This window comes from Hemitrygon akajei, chromosome 11, assembly GCF_048418815.1.
Source record: "Hemitrygon akajei chromosome 11, sHemAka1.3, whole genome shotgun sequence".
Lineage (NCBI taxonomy): Eukaryota > Metazoa > Chordata > Chondrichthyes > Myliobatiformes > Dasyatidae > Hemitrygon > Hemitrygon akajei.
In genome coordinates, this window is record NC_133134.1 from 112,268,247 (window position 1) to 112,292,449 (window position 24,203).

General features: G+C 45.8%; 1 long non-coding RNA gene across 1 annotated transcript; it reads right to left on the reverse strand.

Moving 5' to 3' along the window:
- Positions 1-13,097: 13,097 nt before the first annotated feature.
- Positions 13,098-20,739, reverse strand: LOC140735912 (uncharacterized). Its single transcript, XR_012100834.1, has 2 exons — positions 20,632-20,739; positions 13,098-13,804 (listed from the first exon to the last, which is right to left on the reverse strand). It is a non-coding gene; the product is annotated as an uncharacterized lncRNA (long non-coding RNA).
- Between the last annotated feature and the right edge of the window lie 3,464 nt (positions 20,740-24,203).

Genomic DNA, 24,203 nt, shown 5'->3' on the forward strand with positions numbered 1-24,203 from the left:
GATTATGTGATCAGGAGAGGGGGAAGCTGGTTGTAGAGAATGTACTTGAGGAACGTTTTCCCAGTTACCTGGGTCTTCTACAGAGTCATTGAGCCCACAGAGTTATACAGCATTTAAACAGGACATTCAGCCCACTGTAACCATACTAGCCCATGGGCACCCATCCATATTAATCCCATCTTCCAGCCTGTAGCCTTCTCTGCTTTAGTGATTCATGTGCTCCTCCGGACACTTATAAAATGCTGTCAGTGACTCAGCTCCCTCCACTCTCTCAGGAAGGGATAAGTGCATCCTTTATAATCAAGAACACTTCCAATTGCAAACTGATTGACATCAACACAAAAATGAATCCTGTCTCACGTGGCCAGAGCATGCATGTAGGTGAGAAGGAAAGCTCCAGGTCTCTGCAAGACTGCCAAAATAACTCTTCTCACACTGAATGTAATAGTGTTATGTTACAAGACATTTTAATAGCACCTCACCCACTCATTATCTCCCACACTGCAACTTACAATGTCTTGCCAAGGGGTGTCTTACTTTGGCACTTATCAGTTATGTTTTTTGTACTTTTGTGGCTTTTTAAAAATATTTACAGGATCCGGGCACCACTGGCCATTTCTTGCCTCACTCTCCTTAAGAAGGCAGTGAAGAACATTCTTCTTCAACCAAAGCAATCACTCTGGTGAAGATCACATTCCCATTCGGATATGTCCATACATGGCCTCCTCTACTGCCATAATGAGGCCAAACTCAGGTTGGAGGAGCAACACCTCATATACTGTCTGGGTAGTCTCCAGCCCCTTGGTATGAACATCGAATTCTCCAACTTCCGGTAATTCCCTCCCTCTCCCTTCCCCCATCCCAGTTTCACTCTGCCTCCTCCTCCAGCTGCCTATCATCTCCCTCATGGTTCCACCTCCTTCTACTACCCATAGTACTTTTCTCTTACATTCCTTCTTCACCTTTCCTGCCTATTCCCCCCCGATTCCCCTCCCCCACCCCTTGATCTTTCCCCTTACTGGTTTTTCACCTGGCACCTACCAGCCTTCTCCTTCCCACCCTCCTCCCACCTTCTTTATAGCGCCCCTGCCCTCTCCCTCTTCAGTCCTGATGAAGGGTCTCGGCTCGAAACGTTGACTGTTCGTTTCCACGGATGCTGCCCAACCTGCTGGGTTCCTCCAGCGTGTTGTACGTGTCACTCTGCTGGAGATGCTCTCACAGAGTTATTGGGTAAGGATTTCCAGGATTTGAAGGAAGGGCAAAGCGTTCCCAAGTCAGGACAGTTTGCAACTCGGAGGAGAGCTTCCTTGAGACAACAATGTCAGTCTGCGGCAGGGAGCTTCCAGAGGCATGTCCCTTGGATAACTCAGTTATGGTTATAAACACCAGGGTGTAATGAAATTCCCAGTTCATGTGAAGTTCACAGAGTGGACCGCATGGATGGTGGTAATGAACACCACAAAGCAGAACAACAGAATGGTGTAAAGTCTGAGTCAAGCACAAAGAAGAACTAAACTGACAGTCACCAGGTGAGGTCTGAGCAGAGAGCAGCGCCACTGGGGAGGAGGCGTGAATGTAGCATTGCAGTGAGCGTAATGCTATTACAGCGCCAGCAACCTGGGTTCAGTTCCACCCCCGCCTGTAAGGAGATGGTACATTCTCACAACCTCCAGTTGTCCCGATTTCCACCCACCTTCCAAAGGCGCACGGTTATCAGGTGGCTGGCCTGTTGCCGTGCCGTATCTCCAAAGAAAACCAAATAAACATGTCTGATACAAGAGGAAGGAGCTGCTCTTGAGTCTAGGCATCAGGGTTTTCAAGCCCCTGCCCCTTCTTCTGGAAGGTGAGGCGAGAAAAGGGAGTGGCGAGAGAGGCAGGCAGCCTTGAATCGATAGCCCTCCTGAAGCAAAGCTGCATGATGAAGGACTGGCTGAGAGGGAGTGACTAGCCTGCAATGGACTTGACCATCTTTATCTCTCTTTTCAGGTTCTGATGGACTCAGCTGGTACACGTGAGAAGGGATTCAAGATTTAAGGTTCAAGATTGAGGATTATTTATGTCATTTTCCGTACTCCTCCTGCAGAGGGTTGTGCACTGCGCGGGGATCTGCGCACTGCCCTCAGATTGGGGGGCAGGGCATCACTAAAGTCAGCAAGACCCACGCTCACCTGTGACACCAGGAAGGCAAAGTGTGTGTACGCACAGAAAATCCACAGAGGCCTTTGTGACACCAGGGACATGTAGTGCATGTGGCAAGCTTACCCTCCCCATCGGCGACAGTGGCTCCTCCCCTCCTGATGGGCTGAATGCTTTCTGTACATGATTTAGCCAATCGAACAATGTGACATTGAGGAAAGCCCCCTCTCTTCCTGAGGAACAGGCACCCTGTCTGGCCAAAGCTCAGGTGAGAAGGACTTTGGCCAGAGTAAACCCACACAAAGCTGCAGAGCTGGCCAACCTGCCTGGTCAGGTGCTGAGGGACTGTGCACCCCAGCTAACAGAAGATAGATATGTTTAATACTTCTCTGAAAGAATCCACTGTCCCTGTAGGCTTCAAGGCAGCCACCATCATCCCAGTACCCTAGAGAGCATGGTAAATGTCCTAAATGATTACCACTGACTTCAAGAACTTGATCGTCCCTGAAAGGTTGGTGGGTCAACTGTCCCCTTTGGGACTCTCTGTAACAGGATCTTGGACTTCTTGATGGAAGGACCCCTGTCAGTCAGATCTGGCTGCAAAATCTCGCTCCATCACGCTGAGCGCCGGTGATGTGTGCTCACTCTGCCGCTGCTCACTCTGCCGCTGTTCACTCTGCCGCTGTTCACTCTGCCGCTGTTCACTGTGCTGCTGCTCACTCTGCTGACCCACACTCAGCTCACACCGCATCTGCTGATGATGTATCTCAGCTCTGCCGCTGTTCACTCTGCTGACCCACACTCAGCTCACACCGCATCTGCTGATGATGTATCTCAGCTCTGCCGCTGTTCACTCTGCTGACTCACACTCAGCTCACACCGCATCTGCTGATGATGCATCTCAGCTCTGCCGCTGTTCACTCTGCTGACCCACACTCAGCTCACACCGCATCTGCTGATGATGTATCTCAGCTCTGCCGCTGTTCACTCTGCTAACCCACACTCAGCTCACACCGCATCTGCTGATGATGTATCTCAGCTCTGCCGCTGTTCACTCTGCTAACCCACACTCAGCTCACACCGCATCTGCTGATGATGTATCTCAGCTCTGCCGCTGTTCACTCTGCTAACCCACACTCAGCTCACACCGCATCTGCTGATGATGTATCTCAGCTCTGCCGCTGTTCACTCTGCTAACCCACACTCAGCTCACACCGCATCTGCTGATGATGTATCTCAGCTCTGCCGCTGTTCACTCTGCTGACTCACACTCAGCTCACACCGCATCAAGTTCACTGATGATGCCACAGTTGTTGGCTTCGTCAGCAACAATGATGAGTCAGCAGACAGAGAGTCTTGTCAAGTGGGGCAAGAGCAACAACCTGAGTCTCAACGTGGACAAGACAAAAGAGATGGCTGTGGACTTCAGGAAGGCCCAGGTTGACCACTCTCCATTGCACATCAATAGCTCTGCCATGCAGAGAGTGAAGAGCACAAAGTTCCTCGGTGTGCACATAATGAGCGATCTAAACTGGAGCCACGCCTCCTTATTAGTCAAGAAGGCACAGCAGCGTCTACACGTTGTGAGGAGATTAAGGCATGTAAGACCGCCCCCCACTATTCTAACAGCTTCCTACAGGATCATCATCGAGACTGTCATGTCTGATTGAATCATTGTGTTGTGTGGAAGCTGCAGGGCATTGGGCCACAAGACCCTACAGAGGACAGTATAAACCGCTGGTAGAACCATTGGGGTCACCTTCACCCCTATTTATGACATTTACTGAGAGCACTGCAGATAAAGGGCCCGAAGCGTTGTTGAGGATCCCTCTCTTTGACCTACTACCATTAGGAAGGAAGCACAGAAACATCAGGACATGGACTGACGGACAGGGTAACAACTTCTTCCCTCAGGCAGTGACCCTGCAACCACCATGGTCTCGTCACTAGGACAGCAAGCTGTTCACTGTTTACCTCTGCTGCACTTCACTACGTGCGTTTTGAATTATATTTTATAAACTTATTTATAGAATGATATTTTGGTTTATGTATTGTGCGGGTGCACCGTGGTCTGGAGGAATGTTGTTTCATTTGGTTGTATATATGTACAGTCAGATGACAATAAACTTGAACTTAAACAGGTGTAAAGGAGAACAAAGTAACAGTATAAATCACATCTGAAGGACTACATCCGACACGCCAGCACCTCCCGAGTACTGCACTGGGCTGTCAGTCAGGATTATATGACCAGGTTTCTGGAGTCTTGCTGAAACCCACATTCCTTTGGCCCAGGGTGAGTGTACGGCCAGCGATCGATGGCTGGGAGGAGAGAAAGTCAGTAGGTCAGGCTCCCTACATTGGTAAAATGTACACTTGTGCTCCTTTCTTGCTACAGCCCATCACTTTAAGGTTTGACATGTTGTGTATTCAGAGATGCTCTTCTGCACACCATTGTTGTAACACATGGTTATTTGGGTTACTGTCGCCTTCCTGGCAGCTTGAACCAGTCTGGTCATTCTTCTCTGACCTTGCTCATTAAAAAGCTATTTTTGCCCACAGAACTGCCGCTTACTGGATGTTTTTAAAAAAAAAAATTTGTACCACTCTCTGTAAACTCCAGAGACTGTTGTGCATGAAAATCCCAGGAGATAGGCTGATTCTTAAATACTCAAACCACCCAGTCTGGCGCAGACACTTATTCCAAATCACATTTCTTCCCCATTCTGATGTTCGGTCTGAACAGCAACTGAGCCTCTTGACCGTGTCTGCATGCTTTTATGCAGCGAGTCGCTGCCGCGTGATTGGCTGATTAGGTATTTGCATAAACGAGTGGACGTTCAGGTGCACCTAATGAAGTGGCCATGGAGTGTATGTCTATGTGCATTTGAGAGTGTTTTGTTCACCCAATAGAAACAGAAAGGCGCCATAAAAATACAGCTGCCTCTAATTTATGATGTTACTTGGTAACTAGCACAAATACCTCAGCTGTACTCAGGCTGCAAATTCCTTCCGGTAATGCATTAGGAGGTTTGAGAAGGGAATTATATTTATAAGGCTATTCATTCATTAAACACTGCCCATATGTCCATTTTTCTTCATGAGGTGGAGTACGCTGGTCTCTAACCTTCACTAGCTATCGACAAGCTTCTCTTTGTTGACAACATCACAATCAATTAACTCTCTTAATTACACTCCGCACTTCTGCTTTGCTAACATTTATAATATCGGAACTCAGTTGTGGCTGCCCTCAATGAGATTAACTAATTCAGTTCTCTGAAAGGATCAAGTCTCGGAACTTCCTGTCTGAGTCGGCTGGGCTGCTCTCCAAAATAGCATGCAGTCATTTGCATCTGCTTTCAGGCATCCCATGACCCAGCCATTTTGCTATAGATTCAGACGCCGTACTTAGTTTTGCTCTCAAAGAAAATTCCCACACCCCCTGATCTTAATCAACCTGACAGATTCCTGTCATTCCAGAGTTTTATGTTACGATGCTTGAAGGGGGATTTTGAATACAGAATGTAGATATTGAAGAGAAGGTGGCACTGTAGAGTAGCTGTTAGCGTAACACTATCCCAGCGCCAGCTACCCGGGCTCAATTCCCACCACTGCCTGTAAGGAATCTGTACGTTTTCCCTGTGTCCACACGGGCTTCCTCCAGGTGCTCCAGTTTCCTCCCACATTCCAGAGATGTTTGGGTGAGTAGGTTCATTGGTGTAATTGGGCAGCACATGCTCGTTGGGCTGGAAGGGCCTGTTACTGTGCTGTAAGTCTCCAAATCTAAGGGTACAGCATTATGTGAAGCCTGTGTCCCATGACATTGTGCCAATCTATTTAAACTTAATCCATAATCTTGCATCTTTGTGCCTATCCAAGAGTCTCTTAAATGTCCCTATTGTATCAGCCTTCACCACGATCCTCGGCAGTGCATTCCTGCCACCCACAACAAATGCCTACCTCTGACATCTCTCCTCCACTCTCCTTAAACAGATGTCCTCTGGTCATGTACCCTTCTCTCTGCTCCCATCAGGAAGAAAGTGCAGGAGCCTTAGGTCCCACTCCACGAGGTTCAGGAACAGTTATTACCCTACAATCATCAAACTCCAGATCCAGTGTGGATGACTTCACTTATGACATCTCTGAACTGATCATTGAACACAACCAATAGGCTTGTTTCCCTTGGGGCCATTACTGACTGGAAATTCAATTTGTCAGATGTGGTAGAAGAGTAGGTCCGTGGCTGGATAACCTGCAATAAGCGACTTGCCTCCCATTACCCTAAAGCCTTTCCACCATCAACAGGAAGGTAATAGGGCCAGTGGCCTGGATGAGTGGAGGTCCAGCAACAATAAAAAATCTCATGACACACAGTGTCTATGAATCCATGGAGTCTGCTGAAGGCCAAAGACAGCCTGTCCTGTGGTTAGAGGACTGTGCTTGTGCATTTGGGAGGGAGGAATGGGGCTTGTTTTTCTGTTGTAGATTCGCTGCTTGATATGCTCTGTGTTGTTCTGCCAAGCATGATGGGTTTGCTATGCCGGTGCCAGAATATGTGACAACACTTGCAGCCTGCCCACCAGCACACCCTTGGGTGTTAACACAAATGATGCATTTCACTATATGTTTCAATGTACTTGTGATAAATGAGTCTGAATCAACAACACATAGTTACTGGCCTTGATCAGCCAGGGCTTTGAGTATGGAAGCTGGGACGTTACGCTACAGTTGTACAAGATGCTGGAGAATTGTGCTCAGTTTTAGCCACACTGTCATGGAAAGATGTTATTAAGCAGGGAAAAGCACAGCATTGATTCATAAAGCTGTTGCCAGACTCAAGAGAGGTATCAAGAAAGTTTGAACAGACTAGGACTTTATTCTGCGGAGTGTAAGACACTGAGGGACGATCTTATAGAAGTATATGAGATTGTGAAGGCCAAGATATGGATTTAAGACAAGAGGGGAAAGCTTTAATAGAGGCTTGAGCAGTAACTTTTTCACATGGAAAGTGGTGCATATAAGGAGGCAGATACATGGATAGGGGATCTGGGTTAAATGGGGATAAATGGGATTAATTAAGATTGACATTTTTGTCATCATGGACCAGATGGGCTGAAGGGCCTGATTTTTTTTTTGTGCTACTGTCTCTCTATGGCTTGATGACCATCCAGAGCAAACCTATCTGCTTGAAGGACATCCCAATGACTACCCCAAGATTTGTCCTCTCCATTAGCATCACACCATGTTGCTGTGTATCATTTACAAAGTGTCATGCAATTCCTTACCAAGATTGCCAACTTCGTCATTAGGACTAACTCCTGGAGCTCCCTCCCCAATAGCACCTTCGCCAGCACTGCAGAGGCTCAAGAACTGCAACCTTCTCAAGGGAAGGATGATGTTCTGTAATTCTGCATCCAGCATGGCTTGCTCTACATCAGTGAGACCTAGCGTAGATCAGGGGACCTCTTTGTTGAGCATCTTTGCTTTATCTGCAACAGGGAGGATTTCTCGATGCCCTACCCTTTTAATTCCACTCCCCATACTCATTCTGACAGGTTGGTCTACAGCCTCCTCTGCTGCCATGATGAGGTCAATCTCAGGTTGGGGGAGGAATGTTTCATTTTCCATCTGGGTGGCCTCCAACATGATGGCATGATCACTGATTTCTCCAACTTCAAGTAATTTATTCTCCCTTCCCTTTTTCTCCTTTTCCATTCCCCATTCTGCCTCCCCTCTTATCCCTTCTCTTCTGCTCACCTGCCTATCACCTCCTCTGGTGCGACTCCTCCTTCCCTTCATCCCATGGTCCACTCCCCTCTCCTTTCAAACTCCCCCTGCTTTAGGACTTTACCTGCTCCACCTATCACTCCCACCTTCTCACTTCATCCCCCTCACCAACCACCTTCCAGCTTTCACTCCTTCCTTCACATTCTGGTTTCTTACCCTGTCCTTTCCAGTCCTGATGAAGGTTCTCAGCTCAAACGTTGACTCTTTTTTCCTGTCCATAGATGCTGCCTGACCTGCCGAGTTCCTCCAGCATTTTGTGTGTGTTGCTCAAGGCAAAATAGGAATGGGCCATGTCCTGAAAGCTGAATTTAAAAGAAGTGAATTGAGTAATGTAAGATTTCCATGACAAGTGAATTGGTTTGTGGAGCACAAAAAGGTAATTTTGTGCTCCACGAAATCCACTTACCCTTGTGCTTTTCTTTCAATATAATGAGACAGTCATTTGCAAAACTTTGAGGAAAGTTTCAAAGACATGGGTGCATATTCACTCCCATCACCATTTTATAGCATGATGTAATGTTGGAATTAAAAGTTATATCTTAGCTCTGCATTCTGAGATGCCCATTTATAATAATACCATCTACAGTATATATAAACCTGGCCTGTTCCAATAGTGATTTCCCGGCAGTGTTAGTTCTTGAATAAAGGACATAAGGTTAGAAAAGTTTAAAGGTAAAATGTTCTTCCTCGCACAAAAAGTCAGGATGTTAAGAAGTTTTTTCAGATGTGCATTAATAATACAACTGCTGGGTAAGCCTAAGAGAAAAGACACTGGTCCAATTCAAGCTCCATCTTCAGAATCTTTTCCATTTCACCCAAAATATCACTCCAGTATGCCTGAAGTTTGGGACAAGTCCAAAAACAGTGGGTGAAAGTTCCAGTATTTACTTTATATTTAGATCACATTGGAGAAACCCCCGTCTTAAAATTTGAGAGGCAATCTGGAGTCAGATGGGCTCTATGCAGAACATTTTACTTTGTTGGATAAGGCCCCTGGACTTTTTGGTTGGCATAAATTAATCATGGAATATATTCCTTTGGACTTTTTGACATGTACGGTACACTCAAAAACAAATATTTTTCATAAAACATGGCAACCTTTTCTGCAGTATGTGGATGTAAACCTGTCTGCTATACTATTAAGGGCTTTTGTATAGGATGTTGTGGTGACGTCTGTATTTTGATGGAAGTGTTCTGATAGCTGAAATCTGTGAGGGGAAGAAATGTAAAGGTATCTAGAAATTGAAAGTTTTGTTATGCTAAGCAAAAAAAAATTTAAAAAGAAAAGTTTAAAGGAGAAAGGAATGAAGAAGAAAAAATGCAAAGGAGAGATGGAAGAAGGGAGAGAAAGGATGGATGGAGGGAGGAGATAAAGTGGGAGAAGCAGAGAAAGGGTAGCATTGTGATTAGCATAATGATATTACAGTGCAACAACTTGGGTTCAATTCCCGCCATTGACTGTAAAGCCTTTGTATGTTGTCCCTGTAACTGTGTGGATTTCCTCCCACATTCGAAAGGCATACGGGTTAGTAGGTTAATTGTTCACATGGCTGTAATTAGGCAGTGTAGGCTCATGGGCTAGACACGCCTGTTCATCTAAATAAAAAAATAAATACAACCATTCCGAAAATCTTTGCAGTCCAGTTTTAATTATCAATAATAACAAATGACACTGGAAGGTTTGTCAGGACATGTCAGCTGTATCAAGATTTCCAATTAATTTGCCAGCCTGTCAACCTGCCATGGATCCACAGAATAATTTCCCAATGTATCAATGCAGCTACAAAGAAGTCACGACAGCCGCTATATTTCAATAGGAGTCTGATGAGATTTGGTATGTCACCAAAGACACTCACAAATTTCTACAGATGTACCATGAGAGAGTTTTAACTGGCATTGGGGTGCACAGGAATGAAATAACATATATAAGTCAATAAATTTCACGACATAAGCTGGTGATATTAAACCTGATTCTGATTCTGAAATGTTATAAACTGCTAAGAGACTGTTGAATGGGTTTGGTGCTATCTGTTGTAGGAAAGCTTGTTTAAAGTAGTGCCCAGTGGCTCTGATTATCAGAGTGGATTGTAGGAAGGTGTTCGGACCTTCCCCAAGTGGTACCAGGCTCACTCCATTTTACACATGGCACGTGCTTCGACTTTCAGATGCACTTCAAGAACCCCACACCTGACTGGCCATCACCAGTCATGCTCATCTCTTTCCATCATTTCTAAATATGTTTACACAATTGTAATACAACCTTTTCTGCATTATAATTACAGATTGTCACCTTTCATTTGACCACCTTATTTTAGACAGTTCTATTACTGCTGACTGACATTAAATAATGAAAGTTTTTAAGTTGATTCCAACCTAGTGGAAATATTGCAGACACTTATTTCTCAGCCCTCAATCTTTAGAAAAAGGATTTAAGATGCTTTGGCCCACTGGTGATGAAAAAGAGGATGGCCCTATCAATGGTTCCCAACCTTAGGATGTCCCAAGTAGTGATGGGGGTGCGTGCGGGAGGGTTAATACATCAGAATATTTTTGCCCCCAGCTCCCATTGTAGGATAATGTTCAGAGAATCCCTCTGCTGATGCAGCTTGCTGGGTGAATGTCAGGCAAGGCACAGGTGGGATGATGAGCTTAGCTGTTTCTCGGCCTCAAAGCTGATGGTGAGGCCACATTTGGAGCTCTGCATTCAGTTTTGGTTGGCCTGTTATAAGAGGGATGCCACTAAGGTGGAAAGAGTGCAGGAAGGATTTACAAGGATATTGTCAGGACTAGAGGGTCTGGATTATAGGGGGAGAGGATGAACAGTCTATGACTTCTTTTCTTGGCGTGTAGGACTTCTGTAGATGTACCGTGGAGAGCATTCTGACAGGCTGCATCACTGTCTGATATGGAGAGGCTACTGCACAGAACCGAAAGAAGCTGCAGAGGGTCAGGAATCTAGTTGGCTCCACCTTGGGTACTAGCCTACAAAGTACTCAGGACATCTTTAAGGAGCAGTGTCTCAGAAAGGCCGCATCCATTATAAGGACCTCCAGCACCCAGGGCATGTCCTTTTCTCACTGTTACTATCAGGTAGGAGGTACAGAAGCCTGAAGGCACTCACTCAGCGATTCAGGAACAGCTTCTTCCCCTCTGCCATCCGATTCCTAAATGGACAATGAACCTGTGAACGCTACCTCCCTTTTTTAATATATATTATTTCTGTTTTTGCATGATTTTTAATCTATTCATTATATACAGTAATTGATTGATTGATTAATTGATTAGTATTATTTTTTCAGCTTCCTAAGCATTTTCTCCTTAGTAATAGCAACTGCACCTGTTTCTGTCTCTTAACACTGTCAAATTTCTGGCATACTGCTAGTGTCTTCTACAGTGAAGACTGATGCAAAATATTTATTATGTTCATCTGCCATTTCCTTGTCCCCCATTACAACTCTCCAGCATCATTTTCCAGCAGTTCGATATCCACTCTCGCCTCTCTTTTACACTTCATATAACTGGAAAATCTTTTGGTATCTGCTTTGATATTATTGGCTAGCTTACCTTCATATTTCACTTTTTCTCTCCTTATGGCTTTTTTAGTTGCCTTCTGTTGGTTTTTAAAAGTTTCCCAATCCACTGTCTCCCAACTAATTTATGCTATATCATATGCCCTCTCATTTGCTTGTATGCTGTCTTTGACTTCCAATGTCAGTCATTGTTCCCTCATCCTCCCTTTAGAATACTTCTTCATCTTTTGGATGTAAATATCCTGCACCTTCCAAATTGCCCCCAGAAACTCCAGCCATTGCTGTTCTGCCATCAGCCCTGCTAATGTCCCCTTTCACAGCTCCTCTCTCATGCCTTTGAAATTCCCTTTACTCACTGTAACACTAATACATTTGACTTTAGCTTCTCCCTCTCAAATTGCAGGGTGAATTCTGTCATATTATGAACACTGCCCCCCAAGGATAGGGTATGATCTAGTACAAATTCCAGTGCATGTTGTTCTAATGATATCCCTGTGGAAGGGGTGAAGTTATCTAACTGTAAGGTCAGTTAGGTCATCTTGGAGGTCATTGTAGCCTTGGAGAAGGTTATGAGGTGTGTGTTGTCAGTTTAATGACAGACTTGCATTTTATGTAGCCCCTTTCACAATCTCTGGGTCACATAGGTGACCTCAATGTTTTCACTTTGTTGCACAGTTGCAAGTACAGACTGCTTTGCATAGCAAGAAGGCTGTAACACAAAGAATAACATGAGAATACTTTAATGAAATAAGCCTTCTTTCCATTGTATGTGTCCACATATTCTGTTGCCTTGAGAAAGCCGACAACATAATCAAAGATGCGCATGCACCTCCATAAAAACAGGTGCAAAAGTACTCTAACGTACACATTCACACTCACGTACATCACACAAAGCGCACACACGCACACACACACTTCTTCTTCTTCTTCAGTTGTCTATTGGAATCCGATGACAACATCCACTCCATTAACGGTGAGATCTTTGCTGACTATACAGCGCACACACACACACACACACACACACACACACACACACACACACGCACACACACACACGCACACACACACACACACACACATACACACACACACACGCGCGCACACACACACACTCTCACACACACACGCACACACGCACACACGCACACACGCACGCACACACGCACACACACCACACACACACACACACGCGAACACACACACACACACACACACACACACACACACACACACACACACACACACACACACACACACACACACACACACATTCTCATTTGTGTTCAGATCTCAGCAACTCCAGAAGAATCAGACAGTGGGTGAGCATACTGCGAGGTACTTCCTTCTTCTGGGTTTGACCTCTGTTATCCAAGAGATTTTGTTGCAATCATTGTACTGATGCACACACCCAGATGCACCGCATCTGGTTAACTTCGTGTTCATTTCAGTCCACAGACAGTGTACAAGAGCGGAAATTAATACACAGTTGGGGGTATGATCATCCATTCAATTAGTAACTAGTCCTCTAATTGGCAATTACTTGAAAAGTTTTTCTGAAGGCTTTGGTCTTTGATCATGTTACTGTTGTTAGTCAGACTAACTCTATGCTAACAATGCCTGCTGTGAAAAAGAGGAAAGAAACAAAGATTCCAAGTTTCAAAGTACATTTATTATCAAGGTATGTAAGCAGTATACAACCCTGAGATTCATCTTCCCAGAAACAGCCACAAATCAAAAAACCATGGAAACTGTTCAAAGTAAAACATCAAACCTCTCCCCTCACATGCAAAAAAAAGATCAAATCGTGCGAATGGCAACAAAAGGAATCAAGCGAAAAACACAGAATATAAAACACTAGAGTCCAGTTATATTCATCTCAGCTCAGTCTGCCCCATTCAGAAATCGCCCTAAATAGCAACGAAGAAAAGGAGTGACCAGAAACCAGGAACACACCAGTACGTGAACTTCAGAGTCAGAACAATAACTGCATTGATTAAACCTTGCCCACGAACCGGGACTCCAGCACCATCCTCTGACAGCCGAGAGAGAGAGTGACCATTCCAACACAGGAACCTTCCTTTGAGAGCAGCAAATGGGAGTGAGAGAGAGAGAGAGCGTCACACACAAGCACCTTCCTCTGGCAGTAATGCCTGTAGACTGCACTGGATGCCTGCTCGCCTTCTGTACTCACTTTGATGATTTCAATCTTCCTTGGTGCTTTAATCAGTGAGAAATGGAGTCGACCATGGGCTTGCACTCTTCCTCCAGGCTTCTTGGCTTCAAGGCCACACACTTCCTTCGTAGCCTCACAGAACACTCTCAGAGACAGCAAAGTGCCAGATCGCTCAATCAGCCTGTAAACACACCACCAACATGTAAAACACAGGCTCCAACATGTAAAACACACCACCAACATGTAAAACACAGGCTCCAACATGTAAAACACACCACCAACATGTAAAACACAGGCTCCAACATGTAAAACACACCACCAACATGTAAAACACAGGCTCCAACAGTAGCAGAACCACATTTGAAAGAAAAAGGCGTAAAAGAAGTGAAAGAAGTAGTTTAATGAACCGTCTGGAGGATGTTGCCCTTGGTCACGTTATTTGCTGATGCCATCTTTTTCTTCCGGTTGCAAATAATGTGAGGTGAAAGGTATCACCAGCTGGCATCATAAAACATAGGAGCAGAATTAGGCCATTTGCCCCAATGAGTCTGCCCTGCCATTCAACCATGAATGATTATTTTCCCTCTCAACTCCATCCTTCTGCCTTCTCCCTGTAACCTTTGACAACCTCACTAATTAAGTAACACAAGTCCCGGTTATATGACCACTGACACCAGGCAGAATACTTCGGAGCAGCATTGATAATGGCTGGAGTCACCCATCTTGTAAAGACACTGCCCAGAAAAATGCAATGGCAAAATTTGCCAAGAACAATTATGGTCACGGAAAGACCCTGACAGCCTACGTCATAGGACACGACATATAACAAAGGAATGAATGATCAACCTCTGCCTTTAAGTGTCTTGTCCTCCTCAGATTCAGCAGCAGGAGAGGGTGTGGCTGTACCTGCAGGGTGTAACACGGTAGAGCACAGCGTGGACACGCATTACAGGGTGCAGGGATACCTGACAGAGAAGTGAAGACAGGTTAATCAGTGGACTGTGACAAGGACCCAAGCTGGCCAATGGGGAGGTGCAGCGTCAAGCAAGGATTTTCATAATCAATCATTGGTTTATTATTGCCACAGCTACTGAGGTACAGTGAGAAACTTTGTTTTGCATACAGATCAGTACCTCGAGTAAAGGGAAAAGCAAGAAGGGAATGTAAAAGACAGTCCAACAGTTACAGGGAAAGGCAAGGCCATGAAGATAGGTTGTGAGGTTAAGAATTCACCTCAACATGCAACCTCATCTTTTCCAAAGGATGAGGTGGTTGTCTATTTCCCACACCTGCAGGGAAAAATAGAAATTTAGAGAAATCACTGGGAATCTACATTTGGAAAAAGAGCTGGCAGTTGCTTTGCACAGATTAAGACCAATGGAAAATCTAGCCTCATATATTTTGGGGTTGAATGCCATCGCTTTCTCTCCTCGTCCCTTAGAATTTCTGCAGTGTGAAAGTCCCTCACTAGTTTATGCATTGCCTCCATACTACACCCTGCCCCAATCACTCAGTGGCGTGTACCAACCGCTCGTGTCCACATTCTCCTCTTCATTTGTCCACACACTTAGCGATCCTGGATTCAATACATCTGTCAGTTGTAAACATTGATCCCTCCCATCCTTCCAACAATCTCTTTGACCCCCTTACCATCAGGCAGGAGGCACATAGTATGAGGGCAAAGACTTTTAGGATGGGAAGCAACTTCTTCCCCCAGGCTGTGAGGCTAATGAAATCCCTGCCACCGCCCAGGTCTCATCACGTATGAAGTGCCAGTAGCATTCTACTGCCTCATTTTTAACGTGTCATAAATGCACCTTCTTATTTGTTCATTTATTTGTGGCAATATTACTTTATGTGTCCTATGAGTTATATGTACTATGTTGTGCAATTTGGTCCAGAGGGATGTTGTTTCATTTGGTGGCATGCACGTATATGGTTGAATGATAATAAACTTGAAATTGAACGTGAACTTGAAGAGATTCTGCAGATGCTGGAAATCCAGAGCAGCATGCACAGAACGTTGGAGGAAGTCAGCAGATCAGGCTGCATCTATGGAGAAGAATAAACAAGTGACATTTCGAGCTGGACCTTCCATCAGGACAGTAAGTGTGCCTTCTTGCTGGTAGCTCCAGCCTAACCACATGCCCTCTGGCCCCTGGATGTCCATGCCAAACTTTCGCTCCCAACCCTCTGACATGGGATCAGACTTACAAATATCCTTCTGGCTCATCATCATGTCCTTATACAAAACCTGAGCTGTGCTCCGTGGTGCTGGCACACTCACCAGTGCCTCATGTGTCTCCAGCCAGAGATAAATCTGTTCTCCTCCTCTCTCATCACCACTGCCCTGTGACTTCCACTGAGGCCTCCATATTGTTCTCCCTCAGGAACATTTCCACCCATTCTATGTACTGCTGACAACTCATACCTCTTGAGCTCCCTGGCACATCCATAGATTCCACTACACACCACAGTCACTGCTGCACCTGGAGAGACCCGTTCTATACTTTCTTCTCTTTTGATCATTGTCCTGATACACATTTGAGCTGCAATGTCTCATCTTCAGTGGGTTTAATAGGTGCATTTAGTGTCAGAGAAATGTATACACTATACATCCTGAAATTCTTTTCTTCACAAACATCCATGAAAACAGAGGAGTGCCCCAAAGAATGAATGGCAGTTAAAACATTAGAACCCCAAAGCCCCCCACCTAACTTCCCCTCCCGTGCACAGGAAGCAGCGAGGTAATGCCCCCTCCCACCCCCACCAGCAAAAAAGCATCAGCACCCTCCACCGAGCACTCAAGCGTGCAGCAAAGCATCAATAAACACACAGACTTTGCAGTACCCCAAAGACAACTTGTTCACCCGATATTTCGACATACCACAGGCTCTCTCTCTCTCTCCCTAATAAGGAAAAAAGAGGTGTCCCCGTTTCACAGTGAGAGGAGAAACATAACGTACAACTCGCTGATTTACGATGTTAAAAGTCTCTGGCGTCGCTTTTTCTGAGCTCTGCACCCGGAGAGTCGGCACCAAAAATGTGCAGATCTCTGGACACACAACCCACTGCTCCCGATGTTCTGTGTTCTCCCATGATGCTTCAGTCAGGGGCACTGGCCTAGAATCAGCCCGTCTCCAGAGTCACAAATATCCGGAACCCGGAAAGTGCGCTAGTCTTCCAGGCTGCATCCTTGGGATATCAAAAAGCGGCCGGCGTGAGGCCCTGAGAGCAGGTCCCATTCCCGCAAAGAACCAAAGTCAGCGTGTAACTCCAGGTCAGGGTCTTCAAAAGAACCTCAAAAAGGGAAAACAGAGATTTCAAAGATAGAAACAGAGCTGTTTCCGAAAATGCAAACAAAGGAGTCGCCGTTTAGCGCCAACTTAACTTCGCCCCACCTTCAATGCTAATATTGTGCCTGTTGCTTGTGTTTAACAGTGGAGGCAGGTCTGTCACAAAACTTCCTTTATTAAAGGTAGTAATTCTCAGCTAACAGCAGTGCCAAGTGCAGCTGCATATCCTGGTGTTTTGAACACTCCGTTTCCGGGGTCACGTCCTTCAGTGCTCCAGGATGGTGCTCATCAGACCTGGGCATTTGCCATACTTCATACCCAATAGTTTCCAATTCATCATTTCTTGATTAACACTGAACTACTTCTTCTGGATCCTTGGTTCCCTCAAATACCTGGGAGATCTATAGAGGGGAAAACCCTTCTGGCCTTTAATGGAAAGCACTAGAGATTAAGAATGGGGGGCTTTCCTCTAGATGTAAAGCTGGAACACCATGCACTTGGCTTTCTTTTCTTCTAATTGTACCCGGTTAGATAACTACACACAATTTTTACAAGAAATGACACAATTAGAATGAAAGGTTTCCATTTAGTTCCGTTTTCTTGTGACTGTACCGTAGCTGAAGCCATGTGCCTTTGACGCTGCAGTAAATCTGACTTTTGCTTTGACTTTGGCAGTTTGGTCCCCTGACCTGCCAAATAGATAGAATAGAAGTGGAGAGAGTCGAGAAGAGATTCACCAGGGATAAAGGGATTGTCTGACTCAAGATTATTTGTATTATTTATATTGAAGCATTCAGTGAAATGCGTAATTTGCCTTAACAACCAACACATCTGAGGGTGTACTGGGGGCAGCCCCAAGTGTCGCTACACATTCCAGCGTAACATGCCTACAATGCTCAGCAGAACAACACAGAACACGACAAGCAACAAGCAGCAACAGCAAAAACAAGCCCCGTTCCTCCCTCACACCCACAAACACATGCAATCGTTTCATCTCCGGATAGGCCTCCAGCAGTCACAAAGTTGGGCCTGTAGACAGTGGGCTTTGACCTTCGCCACCACCTCCAGTGAATCCCTGGAATCCTCTGCCCCAGAGGCTGGAGGAAGGTCATAGGGAACTGGAGGACTGGAACTGGAAGAGGCGATGAGGACAGCATGAATCAACCATGAGCAGGGCTGGCTGGAGGAGCTGAGCGGCCTGCCCCGCTCCTATCTTCCAGTGTTCTTCTGCTCAAGGTCATGAGGGCCATAGATTGGGTACTCAGTAATAATCTTTACTACCCCTTGGCAGAGGTGTCTGTAAGTAGAGGACAGAGGTTCAAGGTAAGAAGAGGTGTGCAGGGTGATTACAATCCGGAATGTGCTGCGAGGGCAGACACGCCTGCAGTGTTTAAGATGAACACTTGAATCTCCAAGGCCCAGCTGGATGTAGACCAAGTGCTGGATCAGTATAGATGGGTACTTGATGTTCAGCATGGACCTGATGGGCGCAGGGTCTGTTTCTGTGCAGTTTGACTCCGTGACTCTAAGTAAATTAACCATCAATGAAAGAGGGAAATAGTAATCTCTGTCTTTTTTGTGATGCCTCCGTGTGCTCCTGAAACCCATTTTTCTAAATGCATCACTGGATTCACTTGGAATGGGCCCTCCTCAACCCTTCCCCCAGACAGTAGGTGGGAAATTCAGCCAATTGGATAGAATTCGGGCTGCGCAGCAACCAATCAAAGCTCTTCTCTGCCTGTTGACTGGTGAAAGGATTTGCAAGATCCAGGTGTTTTGCTGCATATCAGAGAGCTATACAGAATATAATCAGGACTTTTAGCTCACCCTTCACAAAGACCATCAATCCCATTTTCTTCCCTCCACATTCCCATCATCTCCTCCCGACTTTACCACTCACCCGCACACCAGGGAGAGGTTGCACTGGCTAATTTTACCTACCAACCTGCTCATCTTTGGGATGTGGGAGGAAGCTCACAGGCCGAAGCTGAGATCAGGATGGAACACTGGTCTCCAACACCATGGGACAGTCACTCTACTACCTGCAGTAGCGTGTATGCACCCTGAAGAAATACCTTTACTGAAGGCTTTAAAAGAAACAAGAGAGTCCGGAGAGTTGACCACAGTGAGATAATTAAGTGTTAGACAATGAGATACTTTCAGAGAGCTTAAAATCGACGAGAGTACAGCTTCTTTCCTCAATAAAAGCTTGGAGAATATTGGTTATTTTATGCAGAGCTGTGTGTTCAGATTATAGATTATCATTGCTCCGACTGAAATGGAACAGATGTAAAGAACCACAATCAGTGACTGTCAGAATGAGGTCTGAAATGAGACTAATCAGGTGCAGTGTCCAATCCTGCTTCAGAAGCCTGCCTATACAAACTTTGCGACCCCCCCAACGCCAACCACCCACAGTTCAATAGCAAGCCTGGCTCAGTGCTATCAAGTCAAGTCAAGTCAAGTTAACTTTTATTGTCATTTCGACCATAACTGCTGGTACAGTGCATAGTGAAAATGAGTCTGATAGCCTGGGGGAAGAAACTGTTATATTGTCTGGTCGTGAGAGCCCGAATGCTTCGGAGCCTTTTCCCAGACGGCAGGAGGGAGAAGAGATTGTATGAGGGGTGCTTGGGGTCCTTCATAATGCTGTTTCCTTTGCGGATGCAGCGTGGTAGTGTAAATGTCCATGATGGCAGGAAAAGAGACCCCAATGATCTTCACAGCTGACCTCACTATCCGCTGCAGGATCTTGCGATCCGAGATGGTGCAATTTCCGAACCAGGCAGTGATGCAGCTGCTCAGGATGCTCTCAATACAACCCCTGTAGAATGTGATGAGGATGGGGGGGTGGGAGAGGACTATCAGTGTCCTGCCGAAGGGTCTCAGCCCAAAACACTGACTGTATTTTTTTCCAAAGATGTTGCTTAGCCTGTTGAGTTCCTCCAGCATTTTGTGTGTGTGGCTTGGTGCTATCAAACCTACTTCTGAGGCAGAAGGCTGTTAGAAAGTTAAACACTTGTTCTAAGCTGCTCAAATGTGAAGCCCATAATGCCTGGCTCCTGGGCTGGACAACAAGGCACCACAGTGGAATCAGGCAGCTGAATAATAAGCTATCTGGTCTTTGCCACCCTTACTGCATTCAATGTATAGATACAACATCAGTTAAAGCAGGGAGTTGGAATAAATGGGTCATTTTAAGCTTGGCAGGTTACCCCCAGTGTGGTGCCACTGTAGGGTAACGTGACTGGGAGAAATGTACGTATTCACAACGACCGACATTGAGTTGGGGTTTCACTTTAAAAGTCTGGTCGGACATGATGATGTTGTTATGTAAATGTGCTTTAATGTGCTTTAGAGTTGCCAAATGAGTCCCGTAAATGAGTAGCTACAGCTTTTCTGAAACATAAAATGTCCCTGCCGTTTCATTTGTGAAAACCTACTGTGGTGACCCCAATGCTCTAGGGCAATTCCAAAGTTATTGAACATGTCAGCCACTATGGTCGCTTTGAAGCTGCCAGAGTTTTGGGAGCAAAATGCCATTGCTTGGTTCGTACCAGCTGAGGCTCAATTCGTGTTTTGAGAAATCTCCGTCAACAACACCAAATATTTCTATGTGCTAGCAACGCACATCAACTCCATGGTTGTGAGAGTGATGAATCTGCTGGGACACCCACCTGAACACGATAAATACCAATCGCTGAAAACTCACCTTTTACAGACTCTTGGACTATCAGAGTCTGAAAGCACCAAACAGTTGCTGTCCATGTCCACCCTCGACGATGTTCATCCCTTAGAGCTAATGGACCATATGCTGTCTCTCCTGGGAAATCACCATCTTTATTTTATATTAAAAGAATGTTTAATGCAGCAAATGCCTGAACAAGTTCACATAGCCCACACTAATGCACCCGTGAAGGACTCTAGGGAGCTTGCCCAAATGTCTGATAGTCTCCACTCAGCTGGGCAGTGATGCATCATTCCTCTCCCTTCCTCTACCTCAATAGGCCCAGTTAGCCAATCCCTCAACATAAGGACACCTGCAGCTGCAGAACAGACGATGCTGGGCCTGGGTTTTTACCATGTTTGCTTTGGTAGGAATACTAGGAAGTGCCAACCTCCTTGCAGCGTCGACAGTGCCAACATATTGGGACAGCAGAGGTCTGTGAACACCGTGGGTTCCAGCTGCCGGGAGTGACGCTCTGCTTTAGTGGGCAACGTTGCACATGGGACTTCGTCCTGGCTAAAGTGGTTAGATCTCTGCTCAGTGCAAATCTCCTGTGTGCCCAAGGACTATTAGTTGATCTTAAGAACTGCTAGCTTGTGGATGTCAAACACTTTGGGTTGTTACCCTGCTTCCCCAATAAGTTCCCTACAATGACTCTGTGAAGAACATGCACCACTGCAAATGAGTTAACTTGACTGCTGGGTGAATGCCCAGATCTCGCCAAGCCCGTGTTCTTCACAACCGTCAAAAAAAAGGGTCAAGTAGCACATTCTGGCCTGCTAGTCCTTGCACGCACACGTAGACTGGATCCAGAAAAGCTGGCAACCGTGAAGGCTGACTTTGCCAATGTGGAAAAACCAGCATGGTACGCCGGTCAATTAGCTCCTGGGCTTTACCCCTGCATAGATTTCCTAAGTCTGAAGGTGGTTGCCACCGATGTGATGATTACCCACACCTTAACGAGGCCACCACTCCTGATCGTTATCTAGTCCCACACATCCAAGACTTTTCAGCACACTTAGCTGGAAAGTTAATTTTTTCCAGAGTCGATCTAGTTCGGAAGACATTCCCCGAACAGCTGTGATAGCCCCATTAAGCCTTTTTGAGTTCTCGCGCATGCCATTTGGACTGAAAAATGCAGCACCAACTTACATTTTCTTTTTGTTAACCTGGATGACAAACTTGTCACCAGTCAATCCAAATCTGAACACGTAGCTCATCTCTGCACACTTTTCGAGCACTTAAGCCAACATGGATTGATCATTAACTCAGCTAAATGCCAGTTTGTGTCGTCAACCATTGAATTTATCAGCCATCGCACTCCACAGAAGGTGAGAAACTCGTCCCATCAAAGTTAGTCTCTATTATGGATTTCCCACTGCCCAGCACTACTAAAAAACTACAGGAGTTTTTAGGCAGGGTAAATTTCTGTCACCCCTTCTTTCCGTGAGCTGCTGAACTTATGCTCCCCCTGTATAATATCCCTAATCACATGCTTGACTGGTCAACAGACATGGCCAGGGCGTCTGATGAAACCAAACAAGCTCTTTCTAATGTAACCCTACCAAACAGCATATCAAGGGGCAAAATAATGCCATTGAGGCCATGCTCGTGTGACTATGCTGGCATGGCAGCCAGCCAAGCAACTGACCCAGAGGACCAGGCCTACCAGACAACAGTCATGGCCCTGCTGTTGGCTGACTAAGTTCAGGGAGGCTCACCCTCACCCCATTGTGCCCCAACCTGGAGACGGACTGTTTTCAAGTCCATATATGGCCTCTTGCATGTGGGCCAGAGGGCCTCACAGAAATTGGTTGCTCTGAAGTTTTTTTGGCATAGCCTCAGAAAGGACGTGTGTGATTGGACTGCAGCCTGTGTGAAGTGCCATTGGGGCAAAAATTAACCGTCATGTTCAGGCGCCATTGCTACCTAATGAGGTCGCTGAGCGACGGTTTGACCTTGGCCCCCAATTCACTTCAGACCTCTGAGCTGCTATGGTCCAGAACCTTGGCATTAGGCTACATCACACCACAGTGTATTCACCCACAGTTCAATGTGAGAGGTTTCAGCTCCTTAAAGGCTGCTGAGGGCTTCCCTGAATGGTGAGTGTTGGCATGACCATCTCCCATAGGAACCCGCTGGGGCTCAGCTCCAAAAGAGGGCCTGCTGTCATCTGTGGCTGATGTGGTATACGGACAGCCGTTATGAGTGCCAAGTGATTTCATTCCTGATGCTCGACCGCCTGGGCAGCCTCTCAACAGCGTTCCACCCTCCTCAGTCAATTCAATTCCTTTTCACGTATTCCTACCTCCCATCGTGGCGTGCAACACTCTTGGGCTCCTGTTGACCTGCAGTCCGCCTTGTTTGTGTTCATCTGCCATGATGCACACCAACATTCCCTCAGGCCCCCTTATGATGGCCTGTTCCACATTTTGGAATGGGGAGAAAAGACTCTTATCATAGATAAGAGGGATAAGCCTAAACGTATTTTAGAAACATAGAAAAACCTACAGCACAATACAGGCCTTTTGGCCCACAAAGCTGTGCCAAACATGTCTCTACCTTAGAACTACCTAGGCTTACACATACCCCTCTATTTTACTAAGCTCCATGTAGCCATCCAGGAGTCCCTATTGTTTCCGTCTCCACCACCGCCACTGGCAGCCCATTCCACACACTCACAACACTCTACGTAAAAACTTACCCCTGTCATCTCCTCTGTACCTACTTCCAAGCACCTTGAAACTGTGCCCTCTCGTGCTAGCCATTTCAGCTCTGGGGAAAAGCCTCTGACTATCCACACGGTCAATGCCTCTCATTGATGGATAGACTTAAACTGGCCCACCAAGATTTGGAGTATTTTGCTGTATTCCCCTGTCATCCCCTGTTTGATGTAACTTATTTTTTAATCTTTGTACTTCTCCTCTAAAACTTATATCTATGCACTTGTAATCCCATTGTGACACTCCAGTTTCCTTTGGGATCAATAGAGTATCTATCAATCTATCTAACATGAGCATGAGTGTGTCAACACACCCCTGGGTGAGCCAGAGGCACCTGCGGTTCCTCTACCCTTGGAAGACAGGACCCGAGCCGGGGGTCTCATCTGAGCTCCAGACAGGCTCACAATGCCAGTTTTAGTGAATTCTGGGGCCCCTGTGTTGGGTAACATAATTGAGAGAAATGTATATAATTCACAACCACTGTCCTAGAGTTTGGGTTTCGCATTAAGTGACTGGTCGGGCGTGCTGGCATTGTTTCGTAAGGATTTTTAGAGTGCTCTTGTGTTTAGTTTTTGGTGTTCAATAAATGAGTTGCCATGGCTTTTGAGAGGGAAAAAAAAACATCTTCACCGTTTTATTTGCAAAAACCTAGACCACCAAGATCAGAACTGGGCTCATTTGTTCATGGTTTATAGTGATAACTCTTTGAAAGGATAGGGTACAGTAGAGCAAATTAACAGGGTGCATTGCAGCAAGTTAACAGTCAACGGGAACTGGTAGGAAAGCAGAGCTGTGAAGAAGGAGCCAAGAGTTTGAACTTGCATGCTACATAAC